This window comes from Stegodyphus dumicola, chromosome 12 (genome assembly GCF_044657685.1).
Source record: "Stegodyphus dumicola isolate Sdum_Otavi_A_Nest chromosome 12, ASM4465768v1".
Taxonomy (NCBI): Eukaryota; Metazoa; Arthropoda; class Arachnida; order Araneae; family Eresidae; genus Stegodyphus; species Stegodyphus dumicola.
In genome coordinates, this window is record NC_140779.1 from 123,998,932 (window position 1) to 124,026,205 (window position 27,274).

General features: G+C 35.5%; 1 pseudogene; it reads right to left on the minus strand.

Annotated features, from left to right (window-relative positions):
* Positions 1-14,380: 14,380 nt before the first annotated feature.
* Positions 14,381-15,427, minus strand: LOC146993755 (small subunit ribosomal RNA; annotated as a pseudogene).
* Positions 15,428-27,274: the final 11,847 nt, after the last annotated feature.

The following is a 27,274-nucleotide window of genomic DNA, read 5'->3' on the forward strand; positions in this document are numbered from 1 at the left end:
AACACATACCTCTTCTTATCGATCTCTATTCCATGAAAGTATACAACAAAGGCGGCGCCGACACCCCCCTCGATCTCAGAGCCATCAGTATAAATATCAATGTCCCCTTCATTAACTATTATATCATCATATGGTAAAATGTATAAATTACTCGGGTTAATTTCATTAATATCGTATTTAGTCACATAGTCTATTTCAATTACTGTATTTTCACAATGCACATTCTGTAATAAATTATTACGCAATAAAAATTTCTCATAATAAGTCTTATAGTGAATTGAGAGGGGAGGCGCACCAGCAAGCACACACAGAACCTCCGTCGAAACTGTTCTAAAAGCTCTTGTTATGGTCAGCAGCCAACTTCTCTGCAGTGAGTCTAACTTATTTCTGGTTCTTATAAGTTCCCCTGTCCGGATACCCCATGCGCCGACACCATACATAATTTTTGGCAAGATAACATTAAAATATATTTCTTTTAAAATGTGACTTTTCCTTCCCAAGATAATTGTGTTAAAAGTGTTCAAATAAAAAGTTAAAATCTGTTCAATATTTCTTTGTATATGTTTAAAATGAGTAATAAAATTCAACTTTGTATCAAATATGACACCTAAATAACACATGTCCTCACCAAATTTAATATTCTTGTTGTCAAACTTCAATTTTGGAGCCCGTACTTTTATGCCATTTCTTGGGAAAAATAAAGCTTTAGTTTTTTGTATGTTAAATATCACATTATTGACCTTGCTCCATTTCATAAAAGTCTCATTTAATTCCCAAATCTCCTTTCCATTTTCTCCAAGGAGACATCATAAGTCAAAACTAAGATGTCGTCTGCAAAGCAATAAATATCATTGTTAGGCTTTTCTACTAATATTTCATTAACTATGAGGTTCCAGAACAGGGGAGCGCTACAGGAGCCTTGTGGGCAACCTTTTCCAATATTATAAAATAAATTACTTGTTGTGTTACTAACTGCAAAGATTAATTTTCTATTACATAAGTAATCCTTAATTAATTCGAATAACTGCTTAGTGATGTTTAAATTTGAGATTATCTGGAGAAGTCTAGATCTATCAATCGAGTCAAATGCACCTTTTATGTCAAAGGAGATCATGGCCACGTGATATTCGTTTTTATAGGTCCTAATTTTTTCCATAACTTCGTAAAGTATTAAGTCCGTTGATCTGTTCCTTCGAAAACCGTACTGTTTTTCACTTAAGTGTTTGTCGCGAGTAATTATATGATTTAATCTTCTAGTGATTAACTTATCCAAAATCTTTGCGAAGGTCTTCAACAAACAGATCGGTCTGAATCTATCCTCGTCTTTAGGTATTAAGATCAACTGACCCTCCTTCCATGTCTCCGGAAAAATCTTTAAAACCAAACATTTATTGTATAAAATTATAAAAAAAGAGTTAAAATATTCAAATACACATTTGACAACAATGACACCAATCCTGTCCGGGCCCGGAGCCGAACGGTCCCTTAGCTCATTAATTGCAATATATATTTCCTCTATTGTAAAACTTCTCTCTTCTTCTGTTTCATCTTTTCCAAAATCCACCTCCCCCAGATCTCTCTCCTCGCTCTCTTCAATGTTCAAAAGTCTTCTAATAATTTCATCATATTTATCCCTCAATTCATTCACTTCCTCATCAGTCTCTCTCTTCAAAATCTCTTTTCTTCTTCTTTTTCCAGAGGCTATTCTATAAAATTTGTCATAATAAAAGTTACTCTTCAGGAATAGCTCTTCTCTATAATTCCTTTTAACACATCTGATTCTTTTCCTAAACCAGGCCCTAGTCTTCTTGTAGTCCATTTTTCTTTGTGTCCTTATTTCTTCAGGAATATCCCTGACCTGGAAGCTTTTCCTTAGTGCTCTGACTCTTCTTTTTAAGGTTGTCAATTCATCATTCCACCACTTAATCTTTTCATTATTATCCTTCCCTTTCTTCTTTATTTTAAGGTACTGATCCATCTTTCTAATAATAAGATTTTCAAAACAGCATACCAATTCATTAAACTCCACTGCACTATCCGTTCTACAAATCTTGGCCTCCAGATCCTCGATTTCCCTTCTACTACGTCTGATCATAAGTTGTATTCTTTGTCTATTTCTGGAATATTTAGGAAGTTCTCTATCTTCTATGACTAAATCATGAAGACTAACCATGATATATTTATGATCGCTTAATGTATCCTCATCCAATACAGAGTAACCAATCCTTTCAATTTCCATTTCTGAGGAGCATAAGACAAGATCTGTCCATCCGGTTCCAACAGCTGACGAAAAGGTGGGTGTAAAATCCTTAAAATTTAAAATCTTCAATGAATTGTATATAATAAAATCATAGGTCAATAGAACCCGAGCATCCAGCTCATTTGCCCCCCAGTTAAAATTTTTTCCATTAAAATCTCCTAAGATAATAAAATTATAATTATACAACTCAAAAACACACTCCAGTTTATGTAAATAATCTTCCAGGTTTTCTGCCGGAGAAAAATAAACGGAGATAATGGCCAACCTCTTTCCCTCAGTAAAAACTGTAATAGCAACAATACACTCAAAAATAAAATCCACTATAAAATCAATGTTCTTGTTTATCACTATTATAGCAGCTCTACCATTCTTTTCATAAATTGCTCTCCACTCTCCACTAATGTGGGCAATTTTATCTCTAACATAATAAGGCTCCTGCAGCGTTATGATATGTGGGGGCTCATTCAAAATCTTTTGAATTGCAGAGAGTTGGCATGCTGCTGCGTTACAATGATTCTGATTACTATTTAAAATTTTTAAATTAAATGACTCCATACTAATCCAAAATAAAAGTGAGTAAAGTAAAATAATTATATACAATTATCAATAAGAACAATATTTACAATTAAAATCACAATTATCAAATCTTCTTCAACAATATATATATATATATATGCAGTTAAAATCAATAAAACCAATATTTACAATTAAAATTTAATCTCCAAATATCTTTTCAGTAAGCTATAAAAGCTTGAGTAAAATATATAATTAAAATCAATCAGGGTAAAACAAAGTTTTACAATAAAATCTCAATTACCAAACACCGTTTTGGAATATTATCTATGGTATGACCAAACAAAAGAAATATTGTACTTACTCGAGGTGAGGGATAAGACTGTCTGTACACTCTTCTGTATTACAATAGTTATAAAAATATGATTCAATTCTATTTACACTAATAAAAGAATTAATCTAAGAGTCCCAGCTGACCAAATATACAATAATAATTAAATATCTAAGTGATCTTTTATAAAATTAATTTCCTGAATATACACTGGACATTCTTTCGAAAAGGCATCATGATTTGTCATATGATCCGTATTAAATCTCTGATTATAGTCTCTACAGTTAATACAACATACCTCCCCCTCTTTACAATTACCTTTTTCGTGAGTATTCGTACATTTGCTACAAGCCATAGAATTTCCACAGTCCTTTTTGACATGGCCAAAGGCCAAGCAATTAATACATCTCTTTGGTCTCAAGAAGAGTCTGGCAGGATAGGATTTCCTATCAACTAACACTCTTTGATCTTCAATAAAATTCTTTTGACATTCACTAGTCACCAAAAAGATACGGTGAGAGACACATTTCTCCGTAGCACCAAACTTGAAGAGAGGCTTAACACAATTACCATCACAATCACAATATCTTCTCATACTCTGTTTAATCTTCTCGTCCTCTATATCATCTGATACATTGTAGATAATCAAACGTGGTCGAATAAATTTTCTTCTTCTGGATGTAACCACCCGGTTCAAATTATCATTCTTTTTTATCTCTCTTTCTAGAGTCTTACATTCATCTTTATTACTCAATTGAACCACCATGGTTCCATCTCTTCTCACATAAGATTTCTTGACTGCCACACCTATCTTCACCGGATTAATGCTACTTTTCATCTCATCATAAACGTCCACTCCTTCCTTGATTGGCTTTAAAATTATCTCATTTTCCTCCCTATCACTCTCTCTTCTCCTTTTCCTCTTTTTTCTCTTCTCCTATTTTTCACTTCCTGCCACTCCTCTCTCTGTTCACTTTTTCCACTCACTTTTCCTTTAACTTCGGAGACCTCTTCAATCAAAAAATTAATTTTATCATTTAAGTCATTGTACTTCTTCTCACTCAAGTTCTCTAAACATCTATTAGATACCCACTCTGTAATAAATAAAAGTCCGTTACTAAGAGATTCAACAAGCGCTTTTGGAATCCGTTTCTCCCTTAAATTATCCACTATCTTATTCATCTGTTTAATTACCGATGCGATATCGTTCTTGTTATCCATATCAATAGTCTCCAATGTATCTTCGTTATTTACTTTATTTTGTGACATTGTCGGCTATGGGACTTACGCTAATCAATTTACATAAATTACATAAATATACTAATTAAACCCGAATAAGAGTATTTATATTAAATCACTTTTAAATCAAAACACCATTACGTATACAAATAAAAATTTCCAACATTAATAGTTCTAAAATTTCAATCTAAAAATACTAAAATCTTTCACTAAACTTAAATATACACATAAAATTCAAACCACTATAAAATCCATTGTCCAACGGGCTGGAAAACATATATAGTCAATGCACCAACTTATATATAAGTCTCTCCTGGCGTAACACTTAAAAATCCAAGTTTTCAATAATTTTCAGTTGGCTAAAAGTTGACATGCCCGCGGTGCAAAATCACAAAAGCTCAAACCCAAACAAAACGTAGTATCAAATTTTCAAATACAAATAACCCCAAAAATAGGCCATGAAAATTAATCAAATTCACTATACAGATAGTAAAAGATGTATAGAAACTAAATATCAAAACAAAAGTACTTTACCAAGTCGGTGTAAAATAATACAGGCCAAAACTTCAAAGTCGTATGCAAATGAGCTCCTGAATACGCATGAAATCCTAAAATGCTTGTAACTCGGTCAAACATCCTCGATTCTTTTAAAGTAAGACATCTTCACAAACCGGAAGGCCTGTAGATTTCAAATATAGCACTGTTAGACACCAAAAATCAATATGCACAAATATATAAGCTTTTCTACACAAGCGCAACAAACACAGCAAACATCATGGCCGACAGTTACGGTCAGGAGAGAGAACTAGGGCGGTGAAATACGAGGAGAGACCGATCCGCCTAGTCTTATTAAAGACCATATGATCGTGTATAGGTCTCCCCCCAAAATGAGAACCAAAACGACGGCTACCAGCAATCCGTGGCTCCTCACATAATAAAGAGCCGGAACAACCTAAAGATAGAAGGTCGATATAGATCTGTTCATAAAGTCAAAGGTGAGATTGAAATGTTCCGAGAGACCAAAGTATGAGTCCGGGTAACGAAAAACATTAATCTAAAGAAACCAAAAATAAAGTAAACTTACAATAAAAGGTCACAAAGCTAAATATCACCCATACTAAAGGAAAGTGAGAAGAACATAACATAACTAACTCAGGAAAATGTTTTGTTAATAACAACAAAAAAGAGAAGGAAGAAGAACAACAAACAAACAGACAGCTCACAATAAACAAGCATACGAACACATAACACAATCAAAGAATTAAAAACATCTGGAAGGGCCAGGAACAGAGTCACCGAGGAACTCCCAATAAAACCTTTAAGCTTTTAAGATTTGATCAAATATAAATGTTCAATATAATTGTTTTAGTTCCGGTACAATTAATCAGAATTAACTTAACTCATGTCTAACTATTTCATCTCAATTCAATTCAATAAATTAGAGAAATTCAATTAAGATAGTATAGTATTAATTTGTTCTGTAAATCCAAGTTAACCAGGAAAGGATCACCTCCGATTTGACCACTGAGACTCTAGTTCTCAGTGGTACTTCAATATAAATACAAAACAACAATTTTTACAGATCTTGGTAAACTTATACTACATAAATTTATAGATATTTAACTCTGAAAGACATGTAAAGTGTTCAAAGCAATAACGACTGAAACATTGGTTATTGTACTCAATGAACTAGACAATAAGTAATAAAATTTCTAAAGACCTCAGGCATAAAATGTTTTAAATCGTAAGTAAAATGTGAAAAATGAAATAAGACAAGACAAAACATGAATCAGTAAAAATTTCTCCCGGGTTTTGTATAAAATTCAATATATCTTAAAATTTACAATAGAACAATAAAATTTGGCAGACAATAAAATCAAGATCTGATAGAATCAGAGGTCCAATAATTTAAAACTAATACAACTCAATAAAAATTCAATATATGAAATCAAATATATTTTGTTTCATAATAAAACACTATTATTCTAAAAATTATCTACTACAAAAGTAAAAACATATCATCAAATATATATGCCAAAGGCCGTTCTATTACTGTTAATCATAATCATGGCACTCCTTGCAAAGCCTCCCAATCCTTTTAAATTAATTGGTGCAGTGCCAAGATATTTATTTCTTAAGTCATTCAATTGAGGACAGTGATGTAGAAAGTGCTCCGCGTTCCCAATTGTATTACAGAAGCCACATAAATCAGTGTTCTGTAAGTTAAAGCGGGAGAGGTACGCGGGAAATCTACCATGACCGGTCAAAAACTGGTTAACATCTATATCAGAAATAGGTAACATATCTTTTTTGATTTTAATATTTTGTAGCAAACCCACGCACCTCTCAGATTCATGCCATGAGGAAGACCATGTTTTCATATAGTGACTCTTCATATTTCGAATGGCAAAGCTCCTGGAACCAGACACCTCAAGGAACGGAATATCATCATCTATTGCTTCGGCCCTTTCATTGCCAAAAAACCCTACATGGGCCTTAACCCAGTGAAATTTTATATTTATTTTACATTTCAAGTATTTATAAGTCTGCTTAATTTCAAAAATCAAGGAATTATTGGTACGGGTCGAGGACAGGGATTGGAGTACAAACATACAGTCAGAAAATATATTTACATTAGTTACAGAAGATAAATATTTCTGGATCCATTTTAAGGCTTTAAGAATGGCACAGCATTCTGCCTGATGAACCGAATTATAATTGTTTAATTTGTACATTTCAAATGCAATTTCAATACCGTAGTAGAAAACAACAAAAGCTGCACCAAATTTATCAACCTGCCCCGACCCGTCAGTATAGACATCTATTTCATTTACAGTAGGCAAACATTTATCAAAATCAATAAGAATAGAATCTGATGGGTGTAAAAAGCCCGTATAAAAGTTTTCAAACATATATTTAGTAATTAAAATGTCATCATATAAAATATAATCCAATCTATCAGTCCTTAAAAGAAATTTTTCATAAAATAATTTATATAATAAGGAAGGGGGCGGCGTACCGGCAAGAACGCAGAGCACTTCGGTAGAGACTGTGCGAAAGGCACGGGTAATACATAGGCACCAGCTCCGTTGAATGGTATCAAGTTTATTCCTCAGTCTAACGAGTTCCCCCGCTCTGGAACCCCAGGCACCTATACCATATAATATCTTCGGGGCGATAACATTCCTAAAAATTTCTCTCACTATATAAGCCTTAACAGCCAGAGTATCTGCAGAGAAAGTCCTCTTATAATACATGAGCAATTTATCGGAAGATCGGTGTATGTTTTTAAAGTGCTCTGTAAAGGTGAGCTTTTGGTCTATGCTCACACCTAAGTATTTGATAGTAGCGTCAAACTTAATTCTTTGACCGAGATAACGAAGTTGCGGGGTTCTAATATTCATTCCACCCCTCGGAAACATAATAACTGGACAACCAACAAAAATGTCAAGTTCAATCGAAGCCTCTCTATTTCCAAAACCATTGTAAATTATCCTGCGTAAATTAGGGCGGTACAAATCTGGGCGCAGCCCCCAGTCCACCTAATCGACGTAAGTCGATCCTATGACCAAAGGGGGCCGACCCCTCCAACCAACAAACTTGCCCAGCGAGTCGGCCGTGCCCCAATAATAAATATAAGGACTCTCTAAAAAATAAACAAAAAAAAAAAAAAAAAAAAAAAAACTACTCACAGAAAAAACTAACCCCAGGGAAACCAAGCCCAAGTTCCGGGCAACAAAAAAAGTTAATAAAACGCAAACAAAACAAACTAAAGATATACAATAAAATGGTAGCAAGCTTAAAATACACCCATACACACAAAAAAACTGAGGAAAATAAGAAAATTTAGACAAATTTAGTATAAGGCAAAAATAAAACAAACAACACATAACCATACATACGACACAAAACCAAACCACACGAGACAAAGCACCAACAGGTCCACGACTCTTTATTGCAGAACCTAACCACTCATAAGTGCCACCAAAACAATCCACTGCCAGGTCAAGTCTCGATTAATTCAGAAGGATCATTAGCGACACCACCTTTGAGACACTAGCTCCCAGAGGCCCAATTTGCAAAAACATTGGTTTGCAATTTTCAAAAGTTTAGAAAGATTATTCAAAATTTTACAATAATTATTTAAAGAACCGTTTCAAATTTAAAAATAGGTACGATTACTATAGCTTTTAGTTTACAATATATCAATTATCATGAAACGGCTTTCCAATATATCCCGTTCAAATTTCCTCGCAATTTCCTAAACAATCCCATCAAGCATATCTCCAAAACCGGGAACAAAATAGTTAAAAATATATAAAAGTACATGTCTCGATATATAGTAAGAAAAGAAAGACAACACACAATAATCATAAAATACATAAAAACAGCTCCAAAGAGTTAACAATACAATAAAAATAAACCCTTTGTCTGTATCTTATTTACAATAAAACCCCTAAAATTTATAACATTTTAAAATACAATAAAACTCCTATTTTCAAACCATAATACCAATTTTCCTCCTATTATTATTTATGATTTTCATAATTTCCACAGCAAATTTTTCCAGTGTACTATACTTTACATTTTCGATCTTTTTAACATTAAGTCTGTCCCTCACCCTCTGAGTTAATTGACAGTGCTCGACGAAGTGTACTGCGTTGCCAGGAGTATTGCAAAATATACAGTTTTTATTGCCCTGGAGGTTAAAACGGCAAAGATATTCGGGGAATCTACCGTGATCTGTTAGAATCTGATTTAAATCGATATTATCGTAAATTTTCATTCTCTTTTTAATCTCTATTGTTTCTAAGTATCGTGTTCTTTTCCCGGTGATTTCCCATTTATTTTTCCATTCCATTATGTACTTCGTTTGAATCTTTGTGAACAGTTTTTGTCTAGAATAGAGTAAATTAAATACAGCACCCTCCCCCAGGGCAGCCTCCTTAGCTAGTACGTCAGCCCTCTCATTTCCCTTATATCCCTTGTGTGCTCGAATCCAATGTAACTTAATATAGTGCATTTTATTTAAGACCAGAAAAATATCTTTAATTTCTTTAAAAATGTGATTCTTTGGCTCTGGTCGGGAGAGTGTCGTTAATACAGATAGAGCATCTGAGTAGACATGTATCATATATCTGACTTTAAGTTCAGTTTGGATCCACATCAGAGCTTCTTTCAGTGCCAAGGTTTCAGCCTGGTATACAGAGTTTAATGTGTTCAACACGTACTTCTTATTTTCGATTTCCATTCCGTGAAAATATACAACAAAGGCTGCACCGACACCCCCCTCGATCTCAGAGCCGTCAGTATAGATATCAATATCCCCTTCATTATCTATTATATCATCGTATGGTAAAAAATATAAATCGCTAGGGTTAATTTCATTAATGTCATATCTAGTCACATAATCTATTTCTATTGCTGTATTTTCACAATGCACTTTTTGTAATAAATTATTACGCAATAAAAATTTCTCATAATAAGTCTTATAGTGGATTGAGAGGGGAGGCTCACCAGCAAGCACACACAGAACCCCCGTCGAAACTGTTCTAAAAGCTCTTGTTATGGTCAGCAGCCAACTTCTCTGTAGTGAGTCTAACTTATTTCTAGTTCTGATAAGTTCCCCTGTTCGGACACCCCATGCGCCGACCCCATACATAATTTTTGGTAATATAACATTAAGATATATTTCTTTTAAAATGCGACTTTTCTTTCCCAAGATAGTAGTGTTAAAAGTATTCAGATAAAAAGTTAAAATCTGTTCAATACTTCTTTGTATGTGTTTAAAGTGAGTAATAAAATTCAACTTTGTATCAAATATAACACCTAAGTAACACATATCCTCACTAAATTTAATGTTCTTGTTGTCAAACTTCAATTTAGGGGTCCGTACTTTTATACCATTTCTTGGGAAAAATAATGCTTTAGTTTTTTGTAAGTTAAATTTCACATTATTGTCCTTACTCCATTTCATAAAAGTCTCATTTAATTCCCGAAAACTTCTTTCCATTTTCTCTAATGAGACATCGTGGGTCAAGACCAAGATGTCGTCGGCAAAGCAATAAATATCATTATTTGGCTTTTCTACTAGAATTTCGTTGACTATGAGGTTCCAGAACAGGGGAGCGCTACAGGAGCCTTGTGGGCAGCCTTTTCCAATATTATAAGATAGATTACATGTTGTGTTGCCAACTGTAAAGATTAATTTTCTATTACATAGATAATCCTTAATTAATTCGAATAGCTGCTTAGTGATGTTTAAATTTGAAATTATCCTGAGAAGTCTTGTTCTATCAATCGAGTCGAATGCTCCTTTTATGTCAAAAGAGATCATAGCCACGTGATATTCGTTTTTATAGATCCTAATTTTTTTCATGACTTCGTAAAGTATTAAGTCCGTTGATCTATTTCTTCGAAAACCGTACTGTTTTTCGCTTAAATGTTTGTCGCGAGTAATTATGTGATTTAACCTTCTAGTAATTAGCTTATCCAAGATCTTGGCGAAGGTCTTCAACAAACAAATCGGTCTAAATCTATCTTCGTCTTTAGGTATTAAGATCAACTGACCCTCTTTCCATGTCTCCGGAAAAATCCTTAAAACCAAGCATTTATTATATAAAATTAGAAAAAAGGAGGTAAAATATTCAAATAAACATTTAACAACAATGACACCAATCTTGTCTGGGTCTGGAGCCGAGCGGTCTCTTAACTCATTAATTGCAATATATATCTCCTCTATTGTAAAACTTTTCTCCTCTTCTGTTTCATCTTTTCCAAAGTCCACATCCCCCAGATCTCTCTCCTCGCTCTCCTCAATATTCAAAAGTCCTCTAATAATTTCATCATATTTATCACTCAACCCAATATCTTCCTTATCAATCTCTCTCTTCAAAATCTCTTTGCCTCTTCTTTTTCCCGAGGCAATTCTATAAAATTTGTCATAATATAAGTTATTCCTCAGAAACAGTTCTTCTCTATAGTTCCTTTTGACACACCTAATTCTTTTCCTAAACCAGGCCCTAGTCTTGTAGTCCATTATTCTTTTTGTCTTTATTTCTTCAGGAATATCCTTGACCTGGAAGCTTTTCCTTAGAGCTCTAACTCTTCTTTTTAAGGTTGTCAGTTCATCATTCCACCATTTAACCTTTTCATTTTCGTCCTTCCCCTTCTTCTTTATTTTAAGGTATTGATCCATCTTTCTGATAATAAGGTTCTCAAGACCACATACCATTTCATTGAGCTCCGCAGAACTTTCCGTTCTACAAATCTTAGCCTCCAGATCCTCGAATTCTCTTTTACTACGCCTGATCATAAGTTGTATTCTTTGTTTATTTCTGGAATATTTAGGTAATTCTTTATCCTCGATGTGTAAATCATGAAGACTGACCATGATATATTTGTGGTCACTTAATGTATCTTCATCCAAAACAGAGTATCCAGTTTTTGCGATATCCATTTCTGAGGAGCATAAAACAAGATCTGTCCATCCGGCTCCAACGGCTGACAAAAAAGTAGGTGTAAAATCCTTATAATTTAAAATCTTCAAAGAATTGTATATAATAAAATCATAGGTCAATAGACCCCGAGCATCCAACTCATTTGCCCCCCAGTTAAAACTCTTCCCATTAAAATCTCCTAAAATAATAAAATTATAGCTGTATGAATTAAAAACATTTTCCAGTTTATGTAAGTAATCCTCCAGGTTTTCTGCCGGAGAAAAATAAACAGATATAATAGCTAGTTTCTTTCCTTCAATAAAAACTGTAATAGCGACGATGCATTCAAAAATATAATCCACTATAAAATCAATGTTCTTATCTATGACTATTATAGCAGCTCTACCATTATTTTGATTAATTGCTCTCCACTAATGTGGGCAATTTTATCTCTTACATAATAAGGCTCCTGCAGCGTTACAATATGTGGGGGCTCCTTCGAGATCTTTTGAATTGCAGAGAGTTGGCATGCTGCTGCATTACAGTGATTCAAATTACTGTTTAAAATTTTTAAATTATAAGCCTCCATACAAATCCAAGTTAAAATGAATTTATACAGCTAAAAAACAAACCTTACAATTAAAAACACAATTGTCAAATCTTTCAATAAAATATATGTATATATGTACAATTAAAATCAGTAAAACACAATATATATATGTGCAATTAAAATCAATAAAACCAATATTTACAATTAAAATTCAATCACCAAATAACACTTCAGTGAACTATAAAAATTTAAGTAAAATATATAATTAAAATCAATCAAGGTAAACCCAAGTTTACCATAAAATCTCAATTGCCAAACACCTTTCCAAAATATTGTCTATGATATGATCAAACAATTAAAAAAAAGTTATAATTACTGGAGGTGAGGGATAAGACTATCAGTACACTCTTCTGGATTACAATATTTATAAAATATGATTCCAATCTATTTACACAACAAAAAATAATTAATTTAAAAGTCCCAGCCGACCAAATATATAATAATAATTAAATATCTAAGTGATCTTTTATAAAATTCATTTCCTGAATATACACTGGACATTCTCTCGAAAATGCATTATGACCTGTGTTATACTTCATATTGAATCTCTTATTATAGTCTCTACAATTTATGCAGCATACCTCCTCCTCTTTACAATTACCTTTTTCATGAGTTTTCGCACACTTGCTACAAGCTATCGAATTTACACAATCCTTTTTGACATGGCCAAATGCCAAGCAATTGATACATCTCTTAGGTCTCAAGAAGAGTCTGGCAGGGTAGGATTTCCAATCTACTAATACTCTTTGATCTTCAATGAATGTCTTTTGACATTCTCCAGTCACCATAAAAACCCGGTGAGAAACACATTTCTCAGTGGCACTAATTCTAAATAGAAGTCTGGCACAGTTACCGTCACAGTTGCAAAATCTTGTCAGACTTTGCTGAATTCTCTCATCCTCAACATCATCCTCAACATTATATATAATCAAACGTGGTCGAATAAATTTTCTTCTTCTAGGTGTGACCACCTGATTCAGATTATCGTTCATTTTTATTTCTCTTTCTAGAGTCTTGCATTCATCTTTATTGCTCAATTGAACCACCATGGTTCCATCTCTTCTCAAATAAGATTTCTTAACTGCCACGCCAATCTTCGCCGGGTTAATATTACATTTCATCTCATCATAGACGTCCACTCCTTCCTTAATTGGTTTTAAGATGATCTCGTTGTCCTCTCTACCGCTCTCTCTCTCTTTTTTCTCTTCTCTTGCTTTTCACTTCCCGCCATTCCTCTCTCTGTTCACTTTTTCCATTCATCTTTCCTTTAACTTCAGAGACCTCTTCAATCAAAAAGTTAATTTTATCATCTAAGTCATTGTATTTCTTCTCGCTCAAATTCTCTAAACATCTATTAGAAACCCACTCTGTGATAAATAAAATTCCATTACTAAGAGATTCAACAAGTGCCTTTGGAATCCGTTTCTCTTTTAAATTGTCAACAATCCTATTCATCTGTTTAATTACCGATGCTATATCGTTTTTATTATCCATGTCAATTGACTCCAATGTATCTTCGATGCTAGCTTTGTTTTGTGACATTGTCGGCTATGGGACTTACAATAATTTATTCACATAAATTACATAAATATACTAATTGAGCTTATATAAAAAAAGGTTTAAGTTAAATCACTTTGAATCAAAACTCCATTATCTGTACAAGTAAAAATCTCCAACATTAATAGTAATCATATAATTTGTGCTAGAAATTTACTCTAAAATCTAAAATCTTTCACTAAACTTAAATTTAAACACAAAATCAAATCACTATAAAAACCAGTCATCAAACACTCTTCAAAATAAAATTCAGACCATAAAAACACATTAATACATTAAAAATACAATAAACACCCTAAAATAATAGTTCTGCGCTAAAAATATTAAAATCGTCCAACGGGCCGTAAAACCGAACTGTCGATGCACCCAGTTATCGGCTAGTTACTCCCAGGTAAAATAAATCTTCTATAAGAAAATTTAGTCACTGGGATAAAAGATCACAAGTCCCGGTGCAAAACATGAAGTTCAAAAGGTAAACATTCAACTTTCGTTCTTGATTAATGGAAACATTCTTGGCAAATGCTTTCGCAGTAGTTCGTCTTGCGACGGTCCAAGAATTTCACCTCTAGCGTCGCAATACGAATGCCCCCGTCTGTCCCTCTTAATCATTACCTCGTGTTCCGAAAACCAACAAAATAGAACCGAGGTCCTATTCCATTATTCCATGCACCATTATTCAGGCGTCACGCCTGCTTTGAGCACTCTAATTGTTTCAAAGTAAACTTGCCGGTCACCCAACACAACCGGTGAAGATCATCAAAGGAAACCGGCTGGCTGTTCAGAACAGGCAGTAACCACCGGTAGGCGGACCACCCGTCTGGAACTGAGATCCAACTACGAGCTTTTTAACCGCAACAACTTTAATATACGCTATTGGAGCTGGAATTACCGCGGCTGCTGGCACCAGACTTGCCCTCCAATTGATCCTCGTTAAAGGATTTAGAGTGTACTCATTCCAATTACGGGGTCTCAAAAGAGTCCCGTATTGTTATTTTTCGTCACTACCTCCCCGTTCTGGGAGTGGGTAATTTGCGCGCCTGCTGCCTTCCTTGGATGTGGTAGCCGTTTCTCAGGCTCCCTCTCCGGAATCGAACCCTGATTCCCCGTCACCCGTTACGACCATGGTAGGCGCGTAACCTACCATCGACAGTTGATAAGGCAGACACTTGAAAGATACGTCGCCGGGACGAGCCCGTGCGATCAGCCCAAAGTTATACAGAGTCACCACATGATACGGACACGAGGTCCGATTGGTTTTGGTCTAATAAAAGCGCTCGTCCCCAGAGGGTCGGAGCTCTGCTGCATGTATTAGCTCTAGAATTGCCACAGTTATCCAAGTAGTAAGGTACGATCCAAGGAACCATAACTGATTTAATGAGCCATTCGCGGTTTCGCCTTAATACGGCATGTACTTAGACATGCATGGCCAGGTAGCTTTTTTACGTTCATAGAACGTTCGAGCTGCGAGCAACTCGAATCCACCAATTTCTTAGCGCACACCTTGGAAAATGCGCTGGGAGCCGTTGTACAGGCGGCTCCCTCTTTTATTTCATACGCACAGATTTATTATCTCGTGCTTTCGGTAGCGGTTCAAAACTCACTACGTCCTCCACGGCATCAGCGCCGGGAGGTGAGCCTTCGTGGGCATGGAGAGGCTATTTTTACTGCGTTGGACGCAGATTCAAAAGGTCCCGTGTTTCAATTTTTATTATTACGGGTCTGGACGCCCAGCAACGGCACGGGGGCCGAGCTGGTCGCAGACTCGCTGTGAAAGTTTTCAGTTCTCAACCCCGTCTAGCGGCGAACACGAAGTTCCCGAAGACGAGGGAGGCCCTAGGGACAAGAGAGCTACTACGCCGGTCCGCAGGAGGGTCGCACACTCCTCCATCACGAAAGAACTTCGCGATAAGTTGCGTGCAACCGATCAAAGACGTTTCCCGACCGGAAGCGGTAGCCAACTCAACAACCAGTCGGTATATCGTCCCTGCCCGCAGACCTTTCGCTACGAAGGAACGGCTGTCTCCTTACCGTTCATTAAAAGCCAGAATAACGAGAGGAAACGAACGCACCACTCCCATGAAGAACTCATGGGAGCGCACAAACGAATCCGTCACGTCTGCTTTGCGGTCGGAGCGGTAGCCAAACCCTCGACCCTTCCACAGCCGTGCCCGTGAAGAGCTTTTGCGCCCAGGAGGTTCGCCGCCCAGCATAAAGAGACGCCAGTGCAACGTTCCGTCACGGAATAGCTCTCAGTCGTAGCGGTACTCCACGCTTTTGCGATTGACCATAACAACGTACGAGCCTCCGTGCCTGAGCGAGAATCGAAATACGACGCAACGCGTGCCTCGTTCGATCTCGTCAACCACTACCCCACATATAAGGTGGCGACAGTCATGTGCGCAAACAGGTTGTTTTTCAGGGTGACGGTAGCTCGGCATGCTTTCTCCCGACGTGGACCCCTCGCCGTGGTGTTTTTTTGCAAAAACGCTAATACGAACTTCTCGTTTCCCCGTGTGGGTTACGGTCGCTCTTCGTCTGTGTTTTTTTGGACTTTGAAATATTTTCGCGATTTTCGGGACTTTGTCGTTTTTTCTCGTAGTTGGACTTTGTCATTTTCTCGCACTTTTAAATCTCGTACTTCGTATTTTTTTGGGCTTAGAAATATTTTCGGCGTTGAAAAACGCGATTTTTCGAAACTTAGCCAAATTTTGTAGGAACGTTTTACGAGATGTGTGGACTTAGAAAATACCGACCTTTTTTCGAAATAAGGCGAAATTTCGAAAATCGTTAATTAATGGTTAATTCGATTTAATTTCAAATGTAATCGACTCTTATTTTATTAAAAAAACATTGTGTGCGAAAATCGCTCATTTTAAACGCTAAAAATCGCCCAAACAAAATGTAAACAAACTACTCAGAACCTTTATTTTACGTATTTTCCACTAAATTTCTTTCTTATTTATAAGATACAAGGCCACTAACTAACATTTTACCGAAAAACCGGTCAAAAACACTTCAGAATTACCGAAAAAACGGCCGAATGCAAAATGTAAACAAACCATGTAAAATGTTAAATACGCGTCAATTGGAATTAATTTCCTTATTAGGGTACAGTACTAAGAATAAATAACCACATTTTATCAAAAAGAAGTTTAAAAAATTTCAGATTTAATCATAAAATAAGATAATGCAAAATGTAAACAAACATTGTAAAATGCTAATTATGCATTATTTCGGCGAAATTCATATCATAAGTTTAAGCTAAGTGCCCATAAACTCATATTATTTAAATAAAATTACTACTGAATTACGCACATATTATAAACACTACTGAATTACGCACAAATTGACCTGATTCAAAAAGTAAACAAACCACATAAATCATAAAGTATTTACTTTTTCGCCAAGTGTTTTACTTTGATGGAAGGATTCTTATTTATATTTCAACACTGTATCTGAAAATAATCAAATAGCAACGCGAAAATCAGTTAATAAAGCTAAAACGAAACGTAAACAAATCGAAATCCGCTGGCTTTCACATAACGTTTTCGATACTGTTACACACTGGACGTGTAAAAATGCGTTACTCATAGCAATTTTTAACCAAATATCCTTATTCCGCATAAAATGAGCTAAATAATGCATGCAATCACATGCTTAAAAACTATAAGTAAAGTTACAAACACACTTTGCTTTGAAGCGAGTCGGCGCTCATATATGGAATACCTTTATTCCATATATGAATTGTGTGTAAATCTAAAGTCTTCTTCAATTAATTTGGGTAGAAGTTCATGTTCTGGTTACTTAGCATTAAATTAAGAATGAAAATAGGTGGAAATACTAAGTGGTTTGTTTACATTAGGACATGTTCGTGTAGAAGGTATAAAACAATTTAATTACCTGTTTTAGCTTGAAAAGGAGATTCAACATTGGATGTCCACTAAAGTAAAGTACTCCATATATGATCGCCGACTTGCTTCGAACGAAAGTGTGTTTGTAACTTTATTTAAATTTGTTTATGCATGTAATTGTATGCATTAGTTAGCTCATTTTATGCGGAATAAGGATATTTGGTTGGAAACTGCTCTGAATAACGCATTTTTACGTGGCCAGTGTACAACATTATCAACAACGTTAGGCGAACTACAGCGGATTGGGGTTTGTTTACATTCGGTTTTTGGTGTTTTTCAATGATTTTCGCGTTGCTGTTATCATCTTTTGACATACAGTGTTCACGTATGACTAAATATTCTTCATTCAAAGTAGAAAATTGGGTGACAAAATTACAAATTAATGATTTCGGTGGTTTGTTTACTTTTTGAATTAAGTAAATTTGTGCGTAATTCTGTTGTGCTTTTAATTAATTTTGTAAATAATTTGAGTTTATGGGCACGTACCGTTGACTTATGATATAAATTTTGCCGAAATAATGCATATTTAGCATTTTATACGGTTTGTTTACATTTTGCATTTGCCTGTTTTTTCGGTAATTCTGAAGTGTTTTTGACCGTTTTTTGGTAAAATGTTAGTTAGTGGCCTTGTATCTTATAAATAAGAAAGAAAGTTAGTGGAAAATACGTAAAATAAAGGTTTTGAGTGGTTTGTTTACATTTTGTTTGGGCGATTTTTAGCGTTTAAAATGAGCGATTTTCGCCGTTTTTTCGCACACAATGTTTTTTTTTAATAAAATAAGAGTCGATTACATTTGAAATTAAATCGAATTAACCATTAATTAACGATTTTCGAAATTTCGCCTTATTTCGAAAAAAGCTCGATATTTTCTAAGTCCACACATCTCGTAAAACGTTCCTACAAAATTTGGCTAAGTTTCGAAAAATCGCGTTTTTCAACGCCGAAAATATTTCTAAGTCCAAAAAAATACGAAGTACGAGATTCTGACTTGGGAAGTACGAGATTTCGAAGTGCGAGATTCTGACTAAGTTCAAAATATTTCTAAGTCCAGAAATATCAAAGTACGAGATTTCGAAGTGCGAGATTCTGACTAAGTTCAAAATATTTCTAAGTCCAAAAAATGCGAAGTACGAGATTCTGACCAAGTTGAAAATATTTCTAAGTCCAAAAAATGCACTATCGAGCAACCGTCACCCATACGGCGAAAAGAAAATCGCATTACTGTCCAGAAATGTCTGCAACGTTCAAGAGCTGAAGGGTCGAGCGACCGTAACCTATACGGCGAAACTCATTTTGTACGGAAATTTCCGTGGTTTGTTAAAGTTTTGAATTTAGTCAATTTGTGCGTAATTCTATATTGTTTTCAAACTCATTTTTATTATAATTTCAGTTTATGGGCATTTCACTTTCACTTATTAAAGAAAATTCGCCGAAAAAATGAATAATTAACATTTTACAGGGTTTGTTTACATTTCGCATTTTCTTATTTTCTGCTGAAATCTGAATTTGTTTTAACTTCTTTTTCATAAAATGTGATTATGCAGACTTAGTACTTTAACATAATAAAGAAAAAAATTGGAAAGATGCATAATTAACATTTTACACGGTTTGTTTACATTTGGCAATCGGCGTTTTTTTGGGTTATTCTGAACTATATTTGACCGTTTTTTTAGTACAATGCGAGTTCTTGGCCATGTACCTTTCAATTAAGAAATAAATTTATGCGAAAATATCATTAAGGTTATGGGTGGTTTGTTTACATTTTGATTAAGCGAATTTTCGCGTTTAAAATGAGCGATTTTCGTCTTTTTTTCGCACACAATGTTTTTAATAATAAAATAACAGTCGGATGTCATTGTGATTTCATGTGTGCAGCAGTGATACAATAGCTTAATTTAATGAATTAGGAAAAGCAAACAAAGGACAACTGCTTCATGAGAGAAATTTGTGAGAAATTCTGATTGATATTCACATTACACCTAAAAGTACATAGTATTTTGAAAGAGAAACAACTATTTTCTTTGATATTTGTATGAAACACTTAAAAAATTCTTCCAGTTCTGCAGTATTTCAAATCGTTCTTCACTTCAAAATATGAATCAAAGTTGTATTATTGAGGACATTTTTCATTAATATAAACTAAACTTCAAATATAATGGCAGACTAGGGAAAAATGCTTACTGGGATGAATTTCTAATGGACAACTGGTTTATATTCACATAAGACACCTAACAAACAACACACATAAAATATAGATTTGAAAACACAGAAAAACTGCTTTTACGTACATAACATGTTGCTTTCTGCTCTGAATTCGTGTAATTAAACATTTAAAAATTTTGTGTACTTCTGTAGTATTTCATATCATTAATAAGTTAGAAATATGAATTTGACACTTATTATTATCACTAACAATATACAGTTCCGATTACGCAAACACCAACTGATTATTATGTCCTAAAAATTTCACAGAATATGGAAGAGGACTAATAGCATTATGATATCGAAGCTTCATTACTACAGAAATCCCTTCTGAATTTCCCTTGTTCATTCAGATACTTAAATAGTACTAAAAAGCAAATCTTAGAAAACAGCTACTAGTGCAAAACATAAACAACTACCATTATATGAAGTGCATGTAGTTTTTTATTACAAATGGATTTGTGAATACCTAAGAAATTTTTTTATTCTTTTTGCAGTATTTAAAGTACTTATTAAAATGCGAAACAAGTAAATTTCACAAATCTTAATCCATAGATATACATAAAGCATATACAAGCATTTTGGACTGATATAATACAATGTAAACTTGATTCAGTATTTCTCAGAAGTTTTCATAATAGTACTATGTAGATTCTTTGTGCTGGACCTGCTCGTAATACTAGTAATGAACAATTAATCAGCAGTTCCTAATTGTATTCAATTAATGTATTATGATTATTCAGGGTACAAGTTTCAAGTTACACTAAATGCATAAGTTTAATAAGTTTCTTTAATATACTTTCCCATAATTGTACAAAAAAATTAAACTTGACTCTGTGAGTTCAACCTCAGGTTTATAATGAAACAATTCTCAATATTTACCCTATGTGTAAACAACAAAGAGAAATGCACATTGTTCTAAGAGATAAAATTCACTAAAACTGTTCGAGACATACAGTGCTAAAGACGAATTCTATTTATTACATGCAAGGTAAAATCAAAACAAGTTGGATTTCAATATCATGTATTCACAACAACAAATGCATATCCTGTGTGCAGCAGCGAAGAGCTGGTGAAATGAATTACCCAGTGAATGTGGCTCATAGTGACATTGCTACTACAAGAAATGCAAATTTTGAAACAGAAACACATCTTATTTCCATGGCAGGAATGATATAAAAGAGAAATGCACATTGTTCTAAGAGATAAAATTCACTAAAACTGTTCGAGACATACAGTGCTAAAGATGAATTCTATTTATTACATGCAAGGTAAAATCAAAACAAGTTGGATTTCAATATCGTGTATTCACAACAACTAATGCATATCCTGTGTGCAGCAGCGAAGAGCTGATGAAATGAATTACCCAGTGAATGTGGCTCATAGTGACATTGCTACTACAAGAAATGCAAATTTTGAAACAGAAACACATCTTATTTCCATGGCAGGAATGATATAAAAGAGAAATGCACATTGTTCTAAGAGATAAAATTCACTAAAACTGTTCGAGACATACAGTGCTAAAGATGAATTCTATTTATTACATGCAAGGTAAAATCAAAACAAGTTGGATTTCAATATCATGTATTCACAACAACAAATGCATATCCTGTGTGCAGCAGCGAAGAGCTGGTGAAATGAATTACCTAGTGAATCTGGCTCATAGTCACATTGCTACTACAAGAAATGCCAAATTTGAAACAGAAACACATCTTATTTCCATGGCAGGAATGATATAAAAGAGAAATGCACATTGTTCTAGGAGATAAAATTCACTAAAACTGTTCGAGACATACAGTGCTAAAGATGAATTCTATTTATTACATGCAAGGTAAAATCAAAACAAGTTGGATTTCAATATCATGTATTCACAACAACAAAAGCATATCCTGTGTGCAGCAGCGAAGAGCTGGTGAAATGAATTACCCAGTGAATCTGGCTCATAGTGACATTGCTACTACAAGAAATGCAAATTTTGAAACAGAAACAAATGTTCTTATACACATTACATGCTTCATCTTGTATATGTATGCAAACAGTGGACAACACAGTCTACTTTTTCAGTATTTCATAGCGTTCTTTACTTCAAAATATGAATCAAAATTTTATTTTTTAGGACATGAAGCAGATATGAACCTTTTTTTTTTTAATATATACTGTAATATAAACTTGATTTGTAACAGCAGACTAGGGCAAATTACCTACTGAAATTCAGATAACATATCCAAAAAACAACATATGAAGATACAACAGATGTGTCAACAACAGATGTGTAACTTAATAGCATCCGCGGAACTTTTTCCCGCCGTGAAGCCGTATTGTTGTTCACTTAATTTGGAATTTGAAACTAAGAAGTAAGTCAATCTATTAGTGATTAATTTATCATAGACTTTACTCCATGCGTTAAGCAAGCAGATAGGGCGGTAAGCATCAGGAAGCTCACCATTTTTGCCTTCTTTTGAGAACAGTACTAGTTTCGCTGTCTTCCAGCAATTGGGAAATATTCCTCTACGGAAAAGTTCGTTCAGTAACGCTACTTGTAATGGCGGATTAGCATAGAAAACTTCCGCTATGATTTCTTTAGGTATATTGTCCATTCCAGGTGCTTTGCCTGGATTGAGGGATTTGATAGCATTTTCCACTTCTGAAATTGTAAATGGAACATCATTTGTTGAGTTATACGGAATCCTGATCTTGTTCCGGATTGTCGTATGTAGTGCCGTATCCTCACTAATTAAGTCTTTGGGAAAGTGATAATCCATTAAGAAACGTATAGTTTCTTCTATTGTAGAAGTCTTAGTTTTATCAGGTTTGAGTAACGCTTTTAATTGTAGAGGGGATTGCATAGTCCCCTTAGCAATGTCATAGTGTACCCCGAAGGGTGTACTAGGACTAAGACGCTCCAGAAATTTTTTCCAAGTTGTTCTTTTAGTTTGCATAAGCTTTCTTTTATAGAGAGCAAGGTCCTTTTTATAAACTTGCTTATAATGCGCTCTTAATTCATCATCATGTATACATTTTTGATAACGCTTTCGCAGAGCAAGTATTCTTTTTCGTAAGATGGAGAGTTCCGGAGTCCACCAAGGGACCCCTTTGTGTTGAGTTTGAACATATTTTCCCTTGGCGTGCGTTGCACTGTCGCAGTATTCCTGGATTTTCTCAGTCCACTTAATTATAAGTTGATTAAGATCAACTGTATCTTTAGGCAAGTGGGATTCCATTGAGCCAAAGAAGCGACCAATTTTTGCCTTGAGTAAAAGCCAGTCCATTTGTGAAAGTTTATATCTGACTCTTTGAGTTGTGCTAGGATGCTAGTCACTGAGGGTGGCTTCTTCCAGCACCTGCCAATTCGTAACTTCTATTGTGCCTTGCCTCCTGAGTAAGGTCACGTCTATCCAGGAGTTTCCTCTAACCCCTGTGAAGATTGGAGGGCTTTGTGGTTCGTTGAGGATGGTGAGGTCCGTGGCTGCTACGAAGTCGCATATCTTCAAACCTCTTGGATCAGTCTGCATGGGGCCCCATATCGGGTGCTTCCCATTTAGGTCTCCCGCTATGATGATCGGTATTTGATCATGCATATGGAGGAGATTTTCTAATTCTAGTAGCGTCGGTTCGATGTCCTGGTTCGGGGAACTGTATGCTGATATTATGATACATGGCTTGTCTGCGTCTATTTTGACCGCGACAATGTTTTCTTGGCTGTAGAGTTCTATTGTCGGAACATCTCTGTCCGTAATTACAATTGCCGTTTTTGCATTTTCTGTTGCATCGAATTTCTTATAGTTTATCGGGAAGCCTCTGAGTTGGTTTTCTCTCAGATAAGGCTCTTGTAGGCATGCTATTTGGATACTTCTCTTATCTTCTAGGTATTCTCTTAGATACGTTGTAGCACTCCTTGAGTGCTGTAAGTTGATTTGTAAAATCTGGAGATTAACCATAGTCTATTCTTTGTTTTAGTTTTTGTAATTCCTTTTGGTAGCATGCACAACCATTTTCTCTACTGCCATGATCTGTGTGGTATTCCGTATTGTACTTCTCATTGGATTGCGAACAATTTACGCATTTCGCTTTATTAGCCTTGCAGTCTTTCTTCTGGTGGTCCTCTGAACCGCATTTGGTACATCTTATTTTGGCCGTACAATTTTTGGCCGAGTGGTTGAATCTTAGACATTTGGCGCATTGGGATACTCTAATGTATTCTCTGATGCTATTTCTGGTCCACTGGATATTGATCTTCTTTTGTTTCATAATTTCTTTGAACCTGATGGGGTCAATGGAAAATACCCAATTGGTTCCGAATCTGCCGTTCGTTGGGAACAGGATCTCCAGTTCTGCGTTTTCTAAGACTGGATTCTGTGTCTTTATCTTATCTATCAGGTCTGCTTTTTCAATATCTTTATCAACGTTATAGATGATAATTTTCGGTTTGATCTTCTGCGGTCTCTTGGTTTCAACTATGTCCCTCAGCTTTTTGTTTTCTCGAATCGCTTCCTCGAGTAATTCCAATTCTTCCTTCTCATTTACTTGGATGAGGATGCCGCCTTTGTTCACCTTCTTAACTGCTTTGTTTCCCACTTTGATCTGTGCGGGATCTACGTATCTTGTGACCTTCTCTTTCACCTGCTCCGATGTCATCTCCTTTTTAGGATAAACGATCGTGACGTGCTCAGGATTCTTTCTTTGTCTACTTCGGGATCTCGTTTTGGAAACTGATCTGCCCCATTTGGCCATGCTGGCGTAGGTGGGCTTCTCTGTAGGTACGACTCCTTTTATGAAGTCTTCTATATTCGCTGTCTGCTCTAGCTGTCCTTCCAATCTTGCTATGACCTGGTTTTTATTAGAAACTACATTAAGAACTTTAACAAATAACTCTTTAATACACTTAGATGGTATCTTAGGAATCTCATATTGTGTAAGGATGCCCAGCAAGTCATCCATATATTCAAGTGCCTCCTGCACACAATCACTTCAGGACATCTCCTGTGCAGAGCCTTTATGTTGACTGTCACGAGCCATCACTCCGTTTGAGGCGTGAGGAGTTGTCTCTTTTACGGTATTTTAATATATTGTCTCAACCTGACCATCCTTACAAACTGTGTTTATCTGATGATAGCTGTGACCATTTATTAGAAGCACGTCCATCCTGTGTGCCTTATTTTCCTATAAGGGTTCGTTTGCTCATTGAAGAATTCTCCTTATCTGATATGTCCCCACAAGCAGTACAGAATTTTGAGATCCCACCTTGGGAAAATGCACATATCCAGCTTCTTGACATTTTCGACAATTACAGAAAAACAACCACAAATGACATCATATACAGACAAATTTTTGCTGAGCACAGGCATAATTACAGCAGTTATCTTCCCGTATATACGGATGGATCAAAGTCAACTTGTCACGCTGGGATGTCCTGTATAATTGATGACCACTTGGAGGGCAGACGTTTACACGACGCCTCCTCGGTCTTAACCACTGAACTGACTGCTATCTATTATGTGCTTTTGTACATCTCAACGCTTTACTATAAATATTTCATTATATATACAGACTCCTACAGTGCACTAAAAGCTTTAGAATCCATTTCAAGCCCCGACAATCCTGTGATAGTGGATGTGTTGAAGCTAAATTTTAAATTAAGAAGTCGTGGATATGAAATTCTGTACTGCTGGGTCCCTGGACATGCAGGAATAAAAGGCAATGAGCTGGCAGACATCACAGCAAAATCTGCTGTTGAAACGTCTGGCCGCCTCATCCCGTTTAGAGATATCTGTTGTGTCATCAAAGGGAAGATCAGATATAAATGGCAACAACTTTGGGACATTCAGATACATAACAAGTTGAGAAAGGTGAAGGCTAAAATAGAGCATTGACACACTACTTGCAATCGTAAGGAACAAGTTCTTTTAACTCGCCTTAGAATTGAGAGTTGAACTAGAGTAACACATAACTACCTTTTCAAAGCTGAAAACGAGCCTGTTTGTGCAAACTGTGATGTTTGTCTCAGTATATCACACTTTAATTGAATGTCCATATTTTAATAGTCTTCGTGAGAAGTATTTTAATAGCTGCGACTTGCCTCTCGACCGTTTAATCGGAAGAGAGGTCAATACCAATTTGTTTGACTACCTGAAAGAAACAGGTTTCTATTATTTAATTTGATTTTGTCTTGAGTTTTTTGTTAGAATTTTAATGAATCAGATATTTTAAGATTATATATCTATATTGCATATTTCATTATCAGAATCATAATCAACATTTTCATCCCACCATTTCACCATCTTTTTACTTGTCTCCATTTTAAAAGTGTGCTGTTGCTTTAGATTTTTTTTCTTTTCTACTTTCTATGCGAAATACGAATCCTGCGTTTGGCGCATATGGCCTATAGGGCTTTGCGCCATAAATCTACTACTACCACTACCACTACCACAACCTGCACACAATCAACATTGGAAGTTTGAACTTCCGGTGTCATCCTATCTGTATCGTCCCTAACTGTTGGTCGAGCCTTCGCCGCCGGACCCTCCGTTTTCTCTTTGGAGGTTTCAGCCCGGTTTCTTTTCGTCGTGCCATCTTGCCTTGTCTTGTAATTAGGCGCAAGACGACGTGTAGGGGATATGTAACCTAACTAAGGGACCACTACATGAACCGTAAATGGGCCCAACTTACGCAGTGGCTGCGGTTCACAAGTCCGGTACCCTGGGGTTCACACCGGACCTGCTACTTGGCGAGTAGAAATACGTTAGACCCTCTTTCGATGGAGCCTTCAGACCACGGCAAGGTCTATTTCCACACAGGAATGCGTATTGCAAATGACCGTCCGATGACCACGTTTAAACTCAGATAATTCTGGACGGCACCCGATGTTCTTTCTGAGATGGGTCAAACAGACTCGCTTTGAATTCAACAAGGCTCTCGCGCAAGTCAAACACAAAAGACTACAATAATGATCGCATTCCCCCTGGGGGATCAGTAGGGTAATAATAATTATTATTACAGCCTGCTCCGCCTCTCATTGGGCACTACAGGTCGAGTCAAATCACTCCGGTCGTTGCGTTTTCATCTTAAGCTGCTTTTTCTTTTCAGCTATCCTTTATTTATAACTATTTACAACATTTAATGAACATTATTACATTTATAATTATAATTATTTAATACAAAAGCTGTTAGTGTGTACTAAGATAAAAGGTTAGTTAACTATATTACACTATTTA